The 20,844-nt window shown below is 34.3% G+C and overlaps 1 pseudogene; it reads right to left on the reverse strand.

The window, feature by feature from the left end:
* Positions 1–9,600: 9,600 nt before the first annotated feature.
* Positions 9,601–20,844, reverse strand: part of LOC119642286 — a 58,977-nt pseudogene continuing 47,733 nt past the window's right edge.

A 20,844-nucleotide genomic window follows, 5' to 3' on the forward strand; every position in this document is an offset into this window, starting at 1 on the left:
ATTTTATGATGAAAATTTGTTCAAAATAGTAGCTTGACATAAAAATAAAGTAAACCGTATTTGAATCACATGGGTCTATTTTTCCACTCCACGTAAAATTTTTCATTAATAGTAAGGTTTTCAGGAAAATATTTAATTTTTAATGTTTTATGATGAAAATTGGTCCATAGTTGCAATTTAGTAAAAAAGTGAACAGCAGAGATTTTGGATTACAAAAGCGAGCTTTTATGTAGAAAGAAAGTCTAATTTCTTTTCGTCGTTTTTGACGGAAATTGAAAATTAATAAAATTTTTAGGAAGTAAATGAGGTTTGCAAAATTTGGATCGCATCATATTATGTTTTCGGTATCCTCCAATACGCCGGCTTTCATGAAAAGTATGTCTATGCATGAAAATAGTGTGTATTATTACCAAAACAAATCGTACTAGGCGAAGCAGCGTAGTGTTTCTAATGATCGGCCTTCCCGGCTCTAATATTCTTACTTATTTTTTGTTTGGTTAAAGATCTTTATTCACTAATGTGAGGTTGTCAAAAAAGTTTGAAAGTTTCTCTTGTGGAGCTAAGGATGGGTTTCAATATGGAATGAAAATGCATGCACTTTTCAGCGAATACAAACTGCGCTTGCTACTCTATTAAGTTTCGGGTAAAGAATCATTAGCTTATTGATTTTTATTGCTATATAAAACAACTCAATTAGAAATAACGCAACGTATATACATTTGGTCCACTTTTCTTTTTCTGAATATATTTATATTTGTACTTTATGTGTTTTCACTGCATGTACGTTACAATTATTTTCATTATAATAGTTCTGCCGTAAGTGCACGTATGTGCCTGACATATAAAGTCATCCTTTCGAATAAGACTGTAGTCTATGTTTGCGTACGCCATGGCATGAAAGGCGGGGAATAAACGAAATCACATTGTTAACGCGTAACAGAAAAATGTCACACAATTGCTTAACAACTCAACGTTACAGTTCGGGAAAAACTAACAATAAAAGGCAGTACCAGTAGCAGCACCAACACCGGGACTCCTGGCACATCCACATGATATATAAATCATGGGCCGATAGTTTTACAACTCTTTCTCCCTTTGAACCATACGATGCAGCAGAATGTAATTTTTTTCTATACATACAATATATATATACAATATATATACAATATATACATATATATTTGTATGTATGTATGCATGGATACATGTTTATATAAGTTTGTTGCATATTTTTAGCATAGAACTTGTATAAAAATGCATACACACGTACCTTTATCCGGAGGGAAGTTTTTCTCTCTATGTGTATGCATTCATGTTAACGTGGATGTGTGTCGGGAATATTAAAATGATATTACAGTCAGCGTGCATGTGGAGAGAGAATGCGAAAACTAGGATATAAAATATGTTGTAGTATAAATTTAGGTAAGTAGGTTTTAACAGAGAATGCATTTTACAATATATCTGCTATAAAAATGTATACATACATATGTATATATATATATATCTAAAAACGGATTGAAGAGCAAATATGGTAGAAACGGAAACAAATGAGTGTAAGATTTTTTGTATACATTTTTAGTAGCGCGGATATTATTGCTTTATGTTTATACAGAAATGAAAGTAAATGTCTCTCTGCGTGTATGTATATATGCGCCTTCATAAATATATAGATGTATTGTGGTACATATTCTGAGCGTACATGAGCATATATTAATGTTTGTTGTAATAGGGTCAGGTTATAACAGACTTTAGTAATTTGATTTAACAGTATGCCCGCAAGTGCGGTTTACCATACTGTAAGACTTTTATACTTATGCAGGCAATGACCCATATCCGTACAAGGAATTTTATATTTAAAACGCACATATATCTAACGTCGCAAGAAGGTTTATTTAAATTTTTCTTTTAGCGCAAAAATAAATGGATGTTTATTAGTACTTTTTAAAATAAGGACGTATGTCTCTTAAAGGCATTAATTTAATGGTTGAAAAAATAAGAGAGTGATAGTAAAAGTGTTCTTTTACTTTTTGGTTCACTTAGGATTCGAAAAAAGTTAATTTTACATACTTGACTGTCGCATTGTCTAGTATATGAGAGTTGCGGACATCAAGTCGGGTTCGCGGGCGCAAATCTCAGTAGGGTTTGACCCTACTTAATCTTAGCTATAGGGCTTCCTTTTTCTTTCCTGTTTCGCATTTCTTTGCAACCGTGTCAGATGCAAAGCGAAAATGCGCAGTTTCTTTAGGAATATTAAAAAAATTATATTTGATTACGACCGAATTTTTTATATCCATTACCGTTATCCTATAAAAGATTGGAAAAAGGAAAAATATAAATTTGCATACCCATACCATTGGATGAGTGCGGCTGATTTTTGATATTCTCGTAGAAAAATTTTTTGTACTTGTTGTATTATATGAGCAACGAACAAAAGACACGGAAAGCAAAGGTGTACCCAGTTTCAGTTGTGTAGACGTGTGGATATTGTAAGCGAGCTCTTTGGTCTGCTTGCGCCATTTTTAAACTCTTTGCAACTCTTTTTCAAATTTTTGGGCGATATCTTCGTTTTTGCGAGCAGGAGAATGTCTACCACAAATATTGCGTAATTTGGCAGACAGAAAATGGGCGGACCAACACACGGACAGACGAGAGACGAATAAGCGAATATACTTAAGTGGATGCCGAATTTGAAATTGGTCAAGAATACATATACTTAATGAAGTTTTTGAAACTGGCTACGGCACGTTACAAAGGAATTGATGCAAAGTAATATTGTGCAGGGATAGTCAATTTTTCGATTTTTTTACAGTTGCTATAGCATCACTAATGGAATATACGGTCAAATTTTTGTAGATCTATATGCTGTGGTTTGTGAGTAATGAGCAAATAACTAATTTTTTATAATTTTGAAAACCAGAGGTGCCCTCAGTTTACGTAATACTATAGAATTGTTCTTTGGCCGATCTGGCATGCTTTCAAGAACTTCCAATGTTTCTGCCAAATTTTTAGTCGATAGCTTCACACTTCCGGCCAGGAGAATGTTTAGAACGGACATTACACAGATGGACAGACGAACATTCTTAAATCGATTCAGAATTTGATGCTGATCAAGAACACACATATTGTTACGAAAATCCCAAATCCAGTTAATTTCAGCTAAGTAATTTTCCATAATAATAAATTCCCAAAAGAAGGAAAAACCAAATGCACATTCGCAGGCACATCATGTAGCTGCGGGGCGATGAAAACGATTAGCGGGAAAAACAGACAGGAATTAAGCATAAAAACTATGAATTTGAGTATAGTAACATGCTTGTAAAAATGTATATAATTAGAATATTTGTGGAAGGGAGAGTTAGTCGGGCAAGAACGTAGAAGTTGAGAGTACGGCCAAAATAAATCGTGAATAATCCTACCTTTAAGGAACGTAATTGGAAATAAATGATCCTATCGTTAAGGAGGATAATTGTAAATAAAAGAACCTTGAAGTGTATTTCTCTTGAACAAAATATCCAATTTCTAGTGATATAGACTGTATCTTAGAAAGCAAATTTCATAACAATATATTGTCTCTGGAAACTTCTTATTAGCTTGCAAGCGTTTTGACCAAAAAAATAGTCCGTCTTTCGGTAGTGGGTATAAACAAACACGTATCGGGTTTATTAACGTCATGACATGTGTTGTATTAACAGCAAACCGTATCGATTGTGTTAAACAGTACTAGTTAAAGGTCCTGCATATCCTTTATTATTTATCCAAATTGCCCAAGTATATGTAAATGTTGGCTCTACACATTCTGAGCATTTTACAAAAGTGAAAATATTAATAAATTATTACACCGTCTATTGCCGTTAAAAAATACATATTTTTCTCGATTTAATATTCACATCTTAAATACAGCAAGCATATCAACATTTACATATTTGTATGTTGCATAGAACAACTTAAGAAATTAAAATATGAAAAATATAGTGAAAAATTGTGAAAGCCTTCTTCTTTTTATTGAGTTTGGCATGTACATGCATACCATTGTACATATATCGATATACATCAACATAAAACACATACACAACGTACACATGCAAGTAAACATACGCACACTTACACAAGGAAATTTCACGCTCCGTTGCAAATGAACAGCGCAGACTTCACGAAAAGAAATAACATAAGAAAGATTGTTTAAGAAAGTTTAAACATATCATATTTGTAGACGTACGGGACGTATGAGCGATACTAATAAAGAGGCAGACAACGTATACGTTATCGTACGTAAAAGTTCTTACTAGAAACAAACAAACAACATCGTTAAATTATAAAATTTATACACATAAAAACATATATTAGTTTGGCGAAAAAGAAATCCATTATTTTTTCGGTAGATGGCTGCACTGATAGATTTCTCGTAAAGTATCGATCAAACAATTTCCGATACTGTACATTTACATACTGTACATTTCGCAGTAAAAAAAATTCTTTTGCTGTTTTTTGTTTGGTGCATTCAGTTGTGAGTTACAGCGTGTTAAAAATGGAAGTGAACAAAGAGAAAATTCGGTACATTTTACAGTTTTTCTTTGACAAAGGCGAAAATGCAAGCCAGGCGGCTAAAATTGTGAATGGTGTTTATGGTTCCGATACTGTAACAGCCAATTATGTGCAATTTTGGTTTCGTAGATTCCGTTCAGGAATTTTTAATGTTAAAGATGCACCTCGCACAGGTAGGCCGGTCGTCGAAAATGTCGATAAAATCGGAGAAATGATCGAAGTTGACCGGCATGTTAGCAGTCGTAACATCGCCCAGGAGCTAAAAATCGACCATGAAACAGTTTTAAACCATTTACACAAAGCTGGATTCAAAAAGAAGCTCGATGTTTGGATGCCACACCAATTAACAGAAAAAAACATGATGGATCGAATTTCCATCTGCGAAGCCTTGGCCAAACGGAATGAGATAGACCCATTTCTTAAATGGATGGTGACTGGAGATGAGAAATGGATCACATACGATAACCCTGTGCGAAAACGATCATGGTCAAAGAGCGATGAAGCACCTCAAACGGCCAGGAAGGTTTTGCTATGCATTTGGTGGGACTGGAAGGGGATTATTTATTATGAGCTGCTTCCATATGGCCAAACGCTAAATTCTGATCTCTACTGTCAACAACTGGACCGTTTGAAGATAGGGATTGACCAGAAACGGACAGAATTGGCAAACAGGAGAGGTGTCGTGTTCCACCAGGACAACGCTAGGCCACACACATCTACAGTGACTCGCCAGGAACTTCGGGAGCTTGGTTGGGAAGTTTTAATGCATCCGCCATACAGTCCGGACTTGGCACCAAGCGATTATCATCTTTTTCTTGCATTGCAAAATTTCTTTAATGATAAAAAATTGGAATCTAGGGAGGATTGTGAAAATCGACTACTAGAGTTTTTTGCAAATAGGATCCAGGACTTCTATGAGAGAGGCATTTTGAAGTTACTTTTAAAATGGCAACAAATCATACAACAAAACGGTGCATATTTGACCCAAATCGGACAATCCGAAGCATGTTAAATAAAGTCCTGAAGTTCATATAAAAATAATGGATTTCTTTTTCCTCAAACTAATATTAACGTATATATGTATACTTTTCTATATAGAGATATACGTGAAAATGAAAGCTTACAATAGGATATGTATATAAGTGTGTATTTATGTACATATACTTACATAAATACAATGAGGTTATGTGCGCAAATGCAACATACGGATATTCAATACCCTCTGGCTGTCATGTTAACATAAAATATATCACTTTTTATAAACCATTAAAATTGTATACATCTACATACATATAAGCTATATACGTGCTCTTGTGTATATACTTATGAGCAATTTTGTAAAAGTGTCGACATCTTACTTATCGTTTATATTACGCACTTAGATACAATCAAAGTCATTCATAAAGCTGCTTTCATTGTTGTTAGATTGCTTAAAATTATTGGGCTAAACAGCGTTAAGCCTAATTAACCAGACGGAACTGTGTCGATACAAATAGGCCGAAATTTAGTTTGCTTCGTTGACCATATGGTTCTCTGTTTGTGCAGTTTTTTTTGGGCCGAAAGTTTCTTTACCTATATGTCTGTCTCCCCGTCACCCTGATTTCATCTCTTCTTTAATTATATGTTTTAGGCTGCACCGATCGGTGTTTTTATGCCACCTTTGCACTAATTTATTTGTCCGTCTGTCATTTCATTCGTTTGTCAACAGATCAGTTCTTCAGGCAAAATATTGAAGATTTACAAGTAATAAAAACTTCAGACGAGAATGAAAATTTGATAACATTAATGAATGTTTGCCAATAAGTTAATTTCTGTGTTCTCAGAATACTTATCCATCTAAATATTGAAAATTAAAGATATGTTTATCGAGCCTATAATTCGTAAAAAATAAATTATCTCAATTAATGGGTCAGAGCAAGTATGAGTTAGGAAAAACCACTCTTAGTAGATTGTTTTAAAGTCGTGTACTATGATTAAAAAACAATAAGAGGCGATACTGTGTTGTACTTAACTTCAGGACAACTGGGTGCGAACACTGACAAAGCCTTGTAGTCCTGCTAAAAGGCGAAACTCGTTAACTCTGTAGAAAACTTGTCTGAAATGTATCGAGAGTTTTGGACACACTTTTGTCGCCCTGTGCCTTTCGCTGTGTGCGAAAGAAAAGTTTGATATTGAACTTAATAAATTGCTTTTAACCTCATGAGCAAAATTATTAATTCTGTCTAAGATGTAAAGCCTCAAAACAAAAATATGGTTTATGCAGATACGTTTTATTAACGTCGACTCAAATTTACTTGCATAATATCATTAATGGTTAAACCGATAGCACCACCGGATAAGGTTTCATAACTCTTTTATTAATACAATTTGCTTTATTGTTTATCCTGAGCGATCTGGGTTTACATTGTTAGGTTTTATGCCGTTTTGTAACATGGCTGATGATTGTTATTGCTCCTGTTGTGCATTGCTAAATCTGTTGGCACAAAAATACTTTGTTATTTATTGCATGAGTTGGCGGATATTTCTATCCTCTTTTGTTTTTAGCTTTCTTCTTTTTTTATTTGTGAAAAAAACGCTTAAGATCATTTATAAGATACTTATAAGAGCAAATTTTATAAGGTTTATAAGTTCATTTTCAAACAACCGAAAGTGAAACTTACAAGTTTAAAACGAATGTTGGATGCCCAATATCTAAGGCAAATAAATGCGAAGTGAACATTGTTCTTAACTGTGTGTAGATGGATGATCTTTTAACTGACTATATTGATAGAAGGACAGGAGGACAGATGGACATAGGTATATTTTTTTAATTGCGTACAGATTTGAAATTGCTTGCATTGAAGATTGAATAAAAGATCACGGGGACAGATGGGCATAGCTACGTCTAGAGGGACGGATGTATTGAGAAGCGAACGCATAAATTGAAAGACATATTTATGAATGATCGGACAAGCGGACAGAAGGATAGATGAGAACATACGCCTACAGATGGACTTGCAAACGAAAGAACAGAAGGGACAAAGGACACCAAAGCAGTAGTTACAAGTTAATCGATTGAGAAGGTAAGGATATTTTTAAATGTAAGAGGCTGACAAGAGCAATGAACTTCCATTTTGGGAAACTAGGCGAAAGGAATTTCTTTTTTACAATAGTCGATAAACAACGCAGTGTTCAAAATCTAGAAAATTAACAAAGTTGTTGATTATGTTCGCGGGGATTATGAATTTTTTTTTTTCTGCTCCATCTACACATGTAAAATTTATAAGAAGTTAGTGCAAGCAGAAAGGCAAAGTTAATTTGCTGAAATTTAGTTATTTAGCTTTAAAAAGTTTCAATGTCAGTCTGTTATTCTTTTTTTTTGCGGAATATACTTCAAGTATACAGCTTTTCATTTGTGTTCATTTCATTTCATTCTGTATTACAGAGAGTTGTGTGTGTGCATGATAGCAATATTGATTCTTCGCTTTGCAAACAGCATAAAAATCTGGCTAAAGATCTTATTCAGCATTATTCCCATAACAGGCAAAGCAAAACAACAACAAGCTGTTGCTGTAAAATTTAATTTCATGTTTTTTCATTTTTCCACTCATTTCACTATGCTCCGCAGTTCCTTTCTATTACTGAAGAATGTGTATTCTCTGTTCTTTTTTTTTGCGATTGTATAATTCACTGAAATTCAGTTTCAGATTTTCGAACAGAGAAAAAATAGCTGTAAAAAGGAAAAACAAAAATGAAAACAATAGAAAATAGTGAGTATAACGGAAGCTATGCTACGGACAGATATGCTAGGAATCACAATACATTTTCAAAATTCAAGTTCGCAACTACATTTATATATTACTACGTGTAGTAACATGTTACTACAAAGCGTAGCATATTTACATACATGCATAGCCATTTTTCAAAAAGCAAAAACCTCTAAATAGACAGAAATTGCCAAATTTTCAATACAATTTACATGGGAATCTGACCGAGTGCGTCCGGCGGGCATCTACGACATATTGATGTAAATCGAACCATTTAAACCAAACATTATTAAAAATTTTTTAATACATAATGTAAAGCGATAAGGAAGATAGGAAGAAAAAAGTAAAAAGGTTTTCAAAATTGTAAAAAAAATAATTAGATGTACTTTTAATGTACTTTTTTCTCCGATGCAAAGCGTAGTGAAATTAAAAATGAAAAACCTGAAGAATTAATCTGGGAATAAGGATGACTTTTAAATGAAGAATAATTTGTTGATTTGTGAATCGAAACTGACAAACCTATCGTGTCTTATACAACAAGTGCATCTAAAATGATGATGTTGCGTTGCATTTCAAAATCAATGTTTGGATGCGTTCCCTAGGTAAATAGTACTCAAATAAGGAGCGGGGTTATTATTAGAGCATTTATCTTTACTTATTTATTTAATAGTACCGTTTCGTTTAGTTTTATAGGTAATTTAATTTTGAGTTTATTCACAATGTTTAAGTTAGAATTTAACCGACTTATGCTGTACCACATCGTGTTAATATGCACTGTCAGCGTTTATAAGGATTATATTTTTGAGCGTTTTGTGATAGACATATATTGTAGTCGTACAATATATATACAATACAAAATTTTCCCTATTTGATGATAAAAGTTCGAAAATTAAGGGGAAAATTAAGAGAACAAGAAAACATGAAATTGTGAGGCGTTTCACTATTGTTTGGTACTCACATGTCGGCAATGTTTTTCGTCAAGACATGTGTATTCGTGGAACCGTTTGGTAGAATGGAGGAATCAAGCTCGTTGTTAACCTAGCCATCATATGATACGTGTTTGAAACAGTGTCTCGGAGTCGAGTTAATAATTACCCTATATTTATAGAAAATAATGTATAGATTTTAGTTACCGAAGCGCAATATGCACATGAAAGCAGTTTGATTCTTTGAATTTGTATTTGCTCGTACAGTTACTTTGAAGAATCCTGTTTACCTTGGTTCTATGAAGAATGACTCATCGGCGGCTTACCCAAGAAAAAGGCATCCTAAATGCTTGCACTCATCATATCATAATAATCATGTTAGCAGTTCATAAAGCTACTTCTTTATATCTTAGAAACATAATCATAGCACCACTGAAGACGCCGCCAGCCTCTTCAATTGGCCCTATTTTCGGTACCCAGAAGGCTTTCAGAGCATCACATTCCGTGTTGTAAAATATTTCAAATTCGAGGATACCATCGCTCGCTGAGAGCGTTACGGCCAGCGGAAGAATGTACGTCTAAGGTATTTGCAAAAATTTTGATTACTTTTTCACTTGAAAAAGGCATTTATTGTGAAAAATCAGTACAGCGTATGTTAATCAAAATAGTTCCTATCATTTTCTACAACATTTTACAATTTTTTTTGGCAAATTGTCGTTATCATGTCGAAACAACTTAAATTAATTTGGCATCGATCAATTTTCTCACTTCTTCAATTTTGCGGACCCGCGTGGTAGCCAAGCCACGCTTCAAAGACCTGAACAAGTGCTAGTCAGAAGGCGCCTTGACTTGTGAGTACGTTGAACGCGGCAGAGCTTCTCATTCGAACTGGAACTATGTATTCTGGACAACTTTTGAAACAATCGGCTAAAAAATGGCATTTTCAGTGAATTCGTGTCGCCACTTTTAAATCGTTCAAACCAAAACGGACAGTTGCCATATAATAGAGCAGCATCACTATAAGTCTCAGAACGTATTTGATGGGCTTCGGCAGCAGATTTCATCAAACAAGCAACAAAAATAATGAATTTGGAAAAATAAGTATTTTGAGCGCTTCCTAATTAGTGCCGTCGTGCGCTGACTAAATCGTTAATATTAAATGGCAAGATGTCATTCTAAGTAGAGAAAGGTCAAATTCTTCGAATTTAATCGTTATGTACCATGATATTTCCCATTTGTTTATCATTTTTACCTGTAAAAGTTGGCAGCGGAAATTTTTGCAACCCTCTAATAGAAAATAGGGAAAGTAATCTGTTGATACGTTTTGGTGTAGCTAACAATTTCTCAATCAAATTACTATGCAATCGTCTGTTCCTTAGTGATCGGTTAAGCGCGTAAATTTAAAATTATTAAAGTGTAGTTGTAAGTTTTTATATACGCAGTTAACTGGCATTTGAATTTCGAATTTTACTGCATTATGTATGAAATTTTTCAATCAATTTTACTCTTTTCCAGGATACTCTAATACCAAAAAGTGCACATTCGTATGCAAATATATTTATTATATAGCCGGAGAGAATAGATTCTGGTAATGTTGCGTTTAATTGGAAAACTTTTTCAATTCTAATTATAAAAAAAAAAGCCCCAGAAAAGATTGTTACTAAATACACAACAACGACAACAGCATGTAATAGAAAAATAGTAAATAAACATATTTGCATATATATATATATATGTATATATGTATATACCTATACCTATTCATATATATATATGTAAACTGAAGGAAATCCAAAAGTTTTTCTGGTTTCTCGAACTTCAATGAAAATGGAGGATAAAAACGAAGAAGAGGACGACCAACAGGGCGAACTAAGCATTTAAAGTGCAACAAACTTTTATTTAGTTCTTTTTTTCCAACGGAAGTGGAAAAAAAATTTAAAAAAGTAAAATATTGAGTTTAGAGCAGGGAGGAGACAGGCGAGTCAGTTATCAAATAAAGACAACAACAAAAAAATATTGGAAAACTTTTTCTTCTTTAACATTATTATATATACACTCTGGGCGTAAGTGCAAGTTATAGGTTGTTGGGTTAGTGTAACAAACATATGTAATATATATATATATATATATATATATATATATTAAGCAGAAAGACCAGCATGCATACATTAACATTGTGTACATTGACTGGTAAACCGTAGTCGATTTTCCATTGCATCTTATTGTATGTTTAGCACTGTGCACTGTGTGAAGAGGGTAAATGAATTGACGGCTTCTATGAGTAAAATTCATACCTATGTATATATATGCGTATAAGCTGTAGGAGTCGAAATGACTGACAGAAGCATGCAAAACTAAACGAAACCAAGCAACTAACTAACCAACCAATTGTGTACGTAGTCAGTGATTGCTTTTACTGGGTTGTTGCTGCGTTTGATTCCAGGTTTTTGTTTACTGCACATTTCGAAATATATTTCACGTATCCAGAAAACGTATATTCTGCAAGAGAGGGGTTCTATGCCTGTAAAACTTAACTACCTCCACTTTGAACCGCATTGCAGTAATGGTATTTTCCTCCGTCTGAATTATTAAAGTTTGTCTTAACAATTTTTAAACTACAGCACGAAATGAGCAAAAAATGAAAGAATTTCCTAAATCATAATTAAAAAAAACAAATTTAACTTAAAGTAATTATCTTTATCAAACGGAAAATTAAAGAATTGTTGAATTGAACAAAAATTATCCGCGCTTCTTAACCTTAATATTAATTTCTCTAAATTCTCTCTAAATTCTCTCTAAATTCTCCAAATTCTACTGTTCTTATTATTCAGTTTCAACTTAATTTTTTAATATCTCTAGCCGATTAAGTCTATGGAAGTACAACCAATGACGTATGAGGTGAATGTATCTTGTACAATATAAAGAGTTACCAAATATATGGAGGGGACCATATCCTGCTTCCGCTTTCCCAATAAATACTTAATTATTATTTTTCACCCACCATATTCCTACATCTATAAGAGACTACATAGCCATCAGCTGTTTGAATTATTGATGTGCATATATAGAAGTTCGTGGCTTTTGTATACCGTAACTTTTTGAACTTTTTATAGTCTTCAACACTTGCAGTATAAGAGTATATTAAGTTTATGCGAATGTATACAACACCCGGAAGTAATTGAGATGCACCCATCTTTTATTATACCGATCAATTCAGAAAGTGATGTTTGTCTGTCTTCCATGCGTCTTTTTTTGTGTTCAGCCTACAAGCTGCAATTTTTGAGAAATATCGTTCGCAACACTTATGGTGCAAAGGTAGAATGAGTTTGTGCAACACGTGGAAGGACTAAAGATAGGTCCACCTTTTATTATACCGATAAATTCAGAATCACTTTCAGAACCTCTTTCTAAACCGATCTAAGTTGGTCTATCCGTCTGCCAGTCAGTTTGCCTTGTTTTCTACACCTTTTCTCCAAGTTTATAAGGTACAATTTTTGATCCAAGGAGGACCACTATAGAGAATGGTTCGATTCGAACCTTATGCTGGGAAGTCGTCGTATGAATAACTTTAAACTATTTTGGGATATTTAATAGTGGGTCGTGGTGCACTACAGCTTTTTTATTTGTTTTTCAAAAAATAGTTATGTCATTTGTATAGAGTTTTTGGAATTTCTGGGTGGAAAATGGAATCAAATGATATTCATACACTACTTTAAATTTAGGTATATGTTATTAAGAGAATTTGGCAGGGACCGAATTAAATCATAGTTAAAGAAGCCAAAATCTATACTCGCTCGGCGATGTGATAAAGTTTCTCAGGCAAGCTCTATAAATTTTTGCTGAGTGCATAATTTATTTGTGACCTAACATTTTGGTGATGGAAGGCAGTCCCCTTTATATTGACTAATTATGATACAGTAATACATATTATTAAAACGACATTAACTCAGATTGAATTAGCAAGTATCATAGCAATTCTGCCCGTCCACCGAGGGAGAAAAAGTTTACAAGAACGAAAACTAGGCTATTATCTATAAAATATATCAGATTATTAATCAACCACACTTTGTCCCACTACCCGTGAGTACACCTGCATATTCCCCCCATTTGCAAAAACTAAAATGTTGGAAGTTCTTGTATGCCGGCTAGTACTGAAAATAGGCGAAATTATTGGCTCGTTACATATAAGCTGTCATCCATAAAACGATAAAAATTTCGACATACAGCCAACCCGTCTATACTGTTCTTGCTGTACTCTTATAATGCAGTTCTTATATTCTGAGTTACTGTAGTGTGGTTTCCACACAAGCTGTTACAAACTAGTCGTGTTAGAGGGGGGTTGACTTCTATGAATGATGCCAAACGGGAAAAAGCAAACACGCCCTCTCAATATTATGTAGTAAGAAATTGCATTCAACGTTTTATTTTCTTTTTACATTTTTTTAAAGATAAAAGTGGGAAATACAAACGGTTAGGCCGCAGCTGAGTATAATTGTCTTATTCCTTTTGTCTATTTTAACAAGCTATCAATGGAAGGTCACTTTGCACACGCGCGAGTTAATAGGACCGATATTGCGAAAGTCAACCTGTCCTATTGTGGACCTTGACCTATGAATTTCTTGTAACAATCTTGGCATTAATAATTTGATGCAAAAATAGTTTCGTGGACATTTCAGGATTTACAATTACGACAAGGGGGAAACTGTAAAAAGAAAGTAATTGTGACGATTAAGAGGGGTGGTAAACTATGCTTTGCAGGGAGCATAGATGTGCCGAAACTCTCTCCTCTTAGCGGTGATCCCCGGAAACGCCTCGTCCGGCGAAGAAGAGTTTAAGGTTTTGATCTACTATAACTCGGCGACGAGTTTTCTGATAGATGGTTTTAGTGGTTCACTGGGATATAGTTTTATATATCTTCTCAGAAGCTATTACTATAAAGGAAATCTAACCAGACTCAATGGTGGCTGGTTAGCATAAGTACTACGATATAGTAATTAGTGAGAGCATGGAAATCTGGCCATGCCAGATACGCCCGATAATTCCATATCTTGAAGAAAGGTAGTCGGGAATTGGCTAACCGGGACTGTGTGGTTGGGTCCAAAAGCAAGAGTGATGTATTATATTTAGCAAAGTAAGGCTAAAGCCTTTGTAGACAAATTTTAAGCACCACGGGGGTCAGGAGCCCGTTCACGGGGGTTGATATGATGTACCAAGAAAGTGCGCTGGGAAGAACATCAGTCAATTATTGTGAGTCCTGACGGCTTGGGTACGGCCCTTCGGGGAGTATCGCGGTTGCTGTGGTTTTTATATATCGGAAAATTGAACTTTTTCAAATAAAGTAAAGTAATTTATTTAAAAGAAAAATGTATTTAAAAGTGTTTAATAATTTAACAGAGAATCTTAAGCAGTAAAACATAGTAACTATAAAAAATTTTTATCTATAATTAGAGAATATTGTGGAACTACTAGATGACCCCGTAGGTAATACGATGGGTAGTGTTGCTTGATCGATAAAAAAGCTATATATAGCTGTAGACCGAGATAGGTGAGCGTAAGCGCAAACATTGCTATTTTACGAAATAGCAATAATACAATATGCTATGCAAGTATATTGGAGAGGCCAATATTGTTTTTACCCTAAAAGTTTAAATTAATTAATTAGAAAATGACTTAATATATTTCAATAAGATATGAAACGAAGTTTTGCTCAGTTATTTCTTTTTTAAATCAATTTAGGGGCTTGCATGTGTTTTGGTAATTTTTCATTATATATTGGTATTTATTGAGAAAAGTTGGTACAATATTTATTAACCAAAATATTTTCCATCAGTTTGTGCAATTTTTTCCCAACTTTCTGGTAACATGGCGATACCGTGTCGAAAAAAGGTACGGTCAAATGGCAGCGGTCAAAAGATTTTTTCACTTCTTTAGCGTTTCGAAACCGTATGCCAGCCAAGCAAAGCTACGTCGATTTGAACAAGTGCTAGTCAAAAGCCATGATGCCTGGTGAGTACGCTGGATGCGGCAGAATTTCCCATTCGAGCTGCAACAGTGTACCCTCGACAACTTTTGCCACATTGTCATTGAAGGGGATGATTTTGCGCCTTTTAACCGCTATTGCTCGTCTTTTTTTGCAAAATTGCAACATTGAATTTGTTCAATTTATGTGGGTACACATTTGCGGTAGAGGTTTTATTCGATTTTACTAGGTCGCTATATGGTATCGTTCGCTGATCTCACCATATGCATGGCAAAACTTTCATGAATATTCTGTTTCGGTGTCGAAGTGCATGGCTCTCCTGGACTGACCCATGATTTTTTGCGCTTAGAATTGCCATAGTAGATCAACTCTTCGAAAGTTCGAAATGGCATTTTTAGTCAATTAGGGTGACACTCATTTTCCCTCCTTTTGGGTGTTTCTGGAAACAGTTGATTTACAAAGCTGTTGGAAAGTTTTTAAGAGTTTGGGCTGGGTTTCCGTCCAATAAGCCTTACAATTCATTATCTTCGAACTTTGTTGATCTTCCAGGGCGTTCTTTGACATCGACATCAGCATTTTAAAACGTTGACACCGAAACCGACTGTTGGACCAGCATCACCCTAAGCTTTTAAAAATGTTTGATGTGCTGCGATGCCAAATTTCTTCACATTAAACAACAGAAGTAATGAACGGCGAAAATGCAGTTTTGAGCCTTCTATTGTTAGCGTCTGCATACAATGAATAAATCAATAATACTAAACGGAAAAGTCTTATTTTATGTAAAGAAAGGTCAAAATCATCGAATTTAATCGTTGCGTACGTTGACAATTCGCAAATAGATGTCGCTGATCAAACTTAATGTAAGTACAATGCTTAATATGATTAATCACTCAGGTATGTTCCCTATGTGTAACACGGTGATGGTCAGAAAGAATTATGGAAAGAGAAACATAGATAAAGGGTAGTCGCAGCCTTAACGATGGGTGCACAATCGGCAAATGTTATGCTTTTACCGACTAAGCAATGACTGCAGTTACAACCAAGTGCGACCAACAAGCGCAGAGATTTGAAGGCGCGAACACCCACTTGTTCGCTCCCGTGAATCTTATCTCCTGGATTATGCGGCAGCCGCAGAGAGGATCTTTGTTTCAGATAACTGTCTTTTTTTAACTGCGGCAATGAACATTTGCATAAGAGAAATCAATTTTAATAAACCAAACCCAAGAGTTCAGTCCTAATCTAAAATATTCGGAATAATCGAAGCAATTACTGTCTTGGAAACATCACACTTACTTCAGTGAATCGTTTTTTTCCCAAATAAGCTCACGAATATATTTATGGCCGAACATTCCTTTAAATTTCTTAACCGATTTTCACTACATTCTCTATACTTACACTTATATGCACACAAGCATGTAAATGAATGTGTGGGTATATATTGTACTCTGTTTACACTTCAGGTTTATGCTAAGTAAAACCACGATAATTTTGTTTTTTCTTTCCCTTTTGGTAGCTGAAAGAAAGAAAAGTCGTCTCCAAATTCCTTGTGCGTTATACAATAAAGCAAATAAACACACGTTCTTTTCAATAGACATCTACGTACACACTTACATACATGCCAGTTGCTCGGTTATTATTATTGGTATTTATTTTTTTTATATATTTTGAAGCCGTATGCAACATTAATGAAGTCATATTCCGTTTTAACTTAACATTTTATACTTGTTATATTTATTATTCACGTTGTTGTTTACTTCTGTTTTTTTTCCACACTTCCATGGAGACAGTTGAACAGGAGAATGTTGTCAGGAAAAGAAAAAAAGAGAAACATGTAGTGACGTGGCTTTTTCGATATTGTATTCCTTTGTTGAGTTACATGGTAAAGAATCAACGAGCGAGGAACGATGTATAAAAGCAAACAGCCGCCGCCTATCAGCCGAACGACTAGGAAAGCAAGTTGACTTTGCAATGTAATGTGTGTATATGGGAAAGAAATCGGAAAAGCACGTTAGCAAAAAGCAAAGAAAACAAAAACCGCTGATCCCCTTTATCTTCCATCCAATCGTTCCTTCATTCATTCATTCATCATTTAAAGTCTTCGACATTTATAAGACTTTTTCTTTTTCTGCTATGAGTGAAAGATTATAAAGTGTACCGGAAACGGAAATGTTGCAAACAACAAAATTTTAACAAGTATACACAATGTCGGTATAGTTTAGGGAAGTGTTTGTGTATATAGGCTTGCGTATAGGCTTACGTACATACATATAAATGCAGACAAGTCATGTGTTCTTACCTGACTGGGCACTCGTGTAAACTGACTGACTTTGCAAAATTTTTATTATTGTCATACCTTTAAATATTTCATGAGTGTCGTATCGATTTTGATTCGCTGCCGATTTAATGAAAAGAACTAAATTTAGGCACTTAAAGTAATTAATTTGCGCAAGATTATCACGTAAATTGTTTTTTCAAACGATGTGCCTTTAAATTTATGATGGTGTTGTAATGCACTTGGTTTAACTTCGAATTGTTTGCAGTAAGAAGGAGAAAACTGATAGGTTACGGCCAAATTGTTACAAAGAATACACTTGGGCTTTATGTGGTCATAACTACTTCGGAGGATGGCGCGATGTATATATGACGATTACCCTTTTGAGTTTCTCAAGAGAAAGCAAGTCAACAAGAGCAGTTTCTATTTATCAGACGGTACGAATTACGATTTTTAAACGACATTTTTTACGACATTTAATAGCTCACAACAGGAACAACTAGAGTTGGCCTTGAGCAGATCCAAAAGGGCCAATGTAAGTCTGAGGCAAACGCCCGAACTTTTTTCGAGGATTGGCCCGATTAAACGAGTGGTGTAATATTTTATTCTCAAAGAAGGGATAAGAGACCTTCTTCGCTTCCAATACTTGGCGAAACCAGAAAGACATTTCGCTTTCCTGACAACATTGATTAATCTCCTTATGAAGTCACGACCGGGTATCGAGAATAAGATCAAAATAAAAAAAAGCATAAGTTGCCCAAGTACGTTTTTGTTTCCTAAGGGGTGGCAAATGAATTTAAATTGGATTGCATGAAATACGAATGATGAGAGCTGTTGAACAATTGAGTTGTCGTCGTTTCGTACGATTAATGCCAAATCGTTAGATTTAAGATAAAGAGAATAGTATAATTCATTACGAGTCTTGAAAAGTGTACACACCGCCTGTAACTGTTTTCTTTTAGACATTAGGGAATTAATTTATCCTGGTGCGTATCGCTGGATTGATCAACAATATGCAAACTCCAATTATAAAACCTTTTAGTAACTACAATTATACATAAGCCAAAGGTAGTGGTGGTGTCTTTTACCTATTCCTCGCTTTCGCATTTAGTTTATAGGGCTATCATCGCGAGGAGTAGAAATAGAGAAAACTGCTTTATTATGGCGATATCCCTCTTTCCTTTATGAATGTAAATCAGTTTGTTCAGATGACAGATAATAATACTGTGACCAGAAAGGAAGACCAATATACAAGTTAAATTCCGTGGGTACATCGAATAGTAGACATCTCATGAAGTCTTGGTCATGGAAAAACAAATTTCATTAAGCGCACTTATTCCTCAAATTATGCTGACTCCAGCATTAAGCATTATGCTCAGTTTATAAATAGCTTTCCTTTCTTCATTTATTATTATTGGTATACAGAGCATACGGTCAGTCTTCTGTACATATTCGTTGTTCCTTATATTAGTTTTAGATAGATTCTGTTATATATTATAAATAAATTTTATTTTTTTCTACGGATGATTATGTAGTACTTGTATGCGAATGGAAAAAATTGACTACGCCTATCCAATAGTATAGGGTATCATATATTAATGTTTTTTCAATACTCTCATAAGAGCAGTAACAAAGTTCCAGAATCACATAAAGGAAATAAATTAGGAATGCATATGAGCATGCACGTTCCTTTATATGTCCGTCTGTCCATCTGTCCAATTGTAAAGTATCTGTGGTAAAAATATTCCCGTTCGCAAAAAGATATGTCGCCTACAAACTTGCAAAACAATTTGAAAATAAGCCAATCAAGTTAAAACACACGCCTACAACGCCCACATGCTTATACAACAAAAATTGAGAATACCTTTGCTTTCCGGATTTTTTTGCTTGTTGCTCATAAAATCCAACACATACACCGTATAAATTTCCACTTTTATTGTGAAAATAGAAGAAATCAATCCAATGTTATAGAGTAAGGAAATTACTTATTTTTCTTTTTTTAATTCGGAGATATATATACACAGCAGATTCGGTCACGAGCAAATACAGCTTTCTTACTTGTGATTGTTTCACGTTTGCTTTGCGTTCATGTTTTATTTGAGCTCTAGGGGAATGAAAAAGCAAACTGTGTTATATCCAGCAATTAAGTTTGTGGGCGAAAATGTGTGAAAATGAAATGAATTGAGTTTCTTTGCCGCAATTTTCGACGGCAACCAAACCAAGCTTTCTACGAGTTTATGTTCTTCTTTCCGTTTCTACCTTGCCTTTCAATTAGATCACGATCTTCTTTAAAATAATTGATCATTAAGACAATTCCAAAGTAAGATGGAAGAACATTTCATACTGGCCTTTGAAATGATTGATGCCATTACTTGAGAAGTTCTCTTGAAAACAGAGAGTTGGGAACATAACTCTTATTCCATAAACTTAATTCAGTGATTGTAGGCGAATTTGGAAAATGGGCTTAAAATAATTTAAAATCGTATCAAGTTGAGAGCTAAAGTTCGAAAATTTCATTAGCGATTTCTCTACTTTAGATATCCAGCAATTTTTTGATAGACTGTGTGAACGCTTCAATAATCGAAATTCCAAGATATTTCTTACCTTTCTAAAAGTCGATGTGTTTAACGATCCAGTAAATGAGAGAAAATCTGTGTTATGTAAATTAATAACAAGAGCAAAGATGTAGCGAAGAACTTCATAAGATCTTATTTGTTTTAGGTGTAATAGATCTTAGCAAAGCTACACTAAACTAATATTTTTCCATTATTTTTCCTTACAGGAAAGTAAAAGAGACGTTACGCGAATTTTTCTGACTTCGCTATTTTAAGCAAGAAGAAGCGTCACTACAAAAATACGGCACAACGTGTAAATAAAATAGTATCAGCGAACGTCATAAATGTCTGTATGTTGGAATAAATGAGAACCAGTGTGGAAGCTAAAAAGTTATGAGTGTGTGTGTGCATATTTATAATTGTGTAGTGTAAAACAAAAGAAAAGAAAACTTAAACGCCAAATGTAAGAAAATTTATGGATTCAATTAAAAGTTTTTCTATTGCTCTAAGAAAATAAAAAAAAAAATAAATTATAAACACTTTTCTACAAATAATACAGGCTAAGTAGTAGAATTGTTTTGAATTCCACTGAAGAATAAATACGCAAATATACGTTTTATTAACATTCAGCTTTCACGAAGGCTAGTCATAAAGGAAAAAAAAAAAATAAGGAAATTTCACAAGGGGACGTGTATGACAAAGTACTTGGATACCACAGAGTGGGATTTAAGGGATACACACACACATAGCGGCAATTGTGGCCGAAATTTTGTGTCCACAATAAATGCAACAGAAACTTGTTTAAGTTATTGAGAAATGTTAA

The sequence above is a fragment of the Glossina fuscipes genome, unplaced genomic scaffold (genome assembly GCF_014805625.2).
Source record: "Glossina fuscipes isolate IAEA_lab_2018 unplaced genomic scaffold, Yale_Gfus_2 221, whole genome shotgun sequence".
Lineage (NCBI taxonomy): Eukaryota > Metazoa > Arthropoda > Insecta > Diptera > Glossinidae > Glossina > Glossina fuscipes.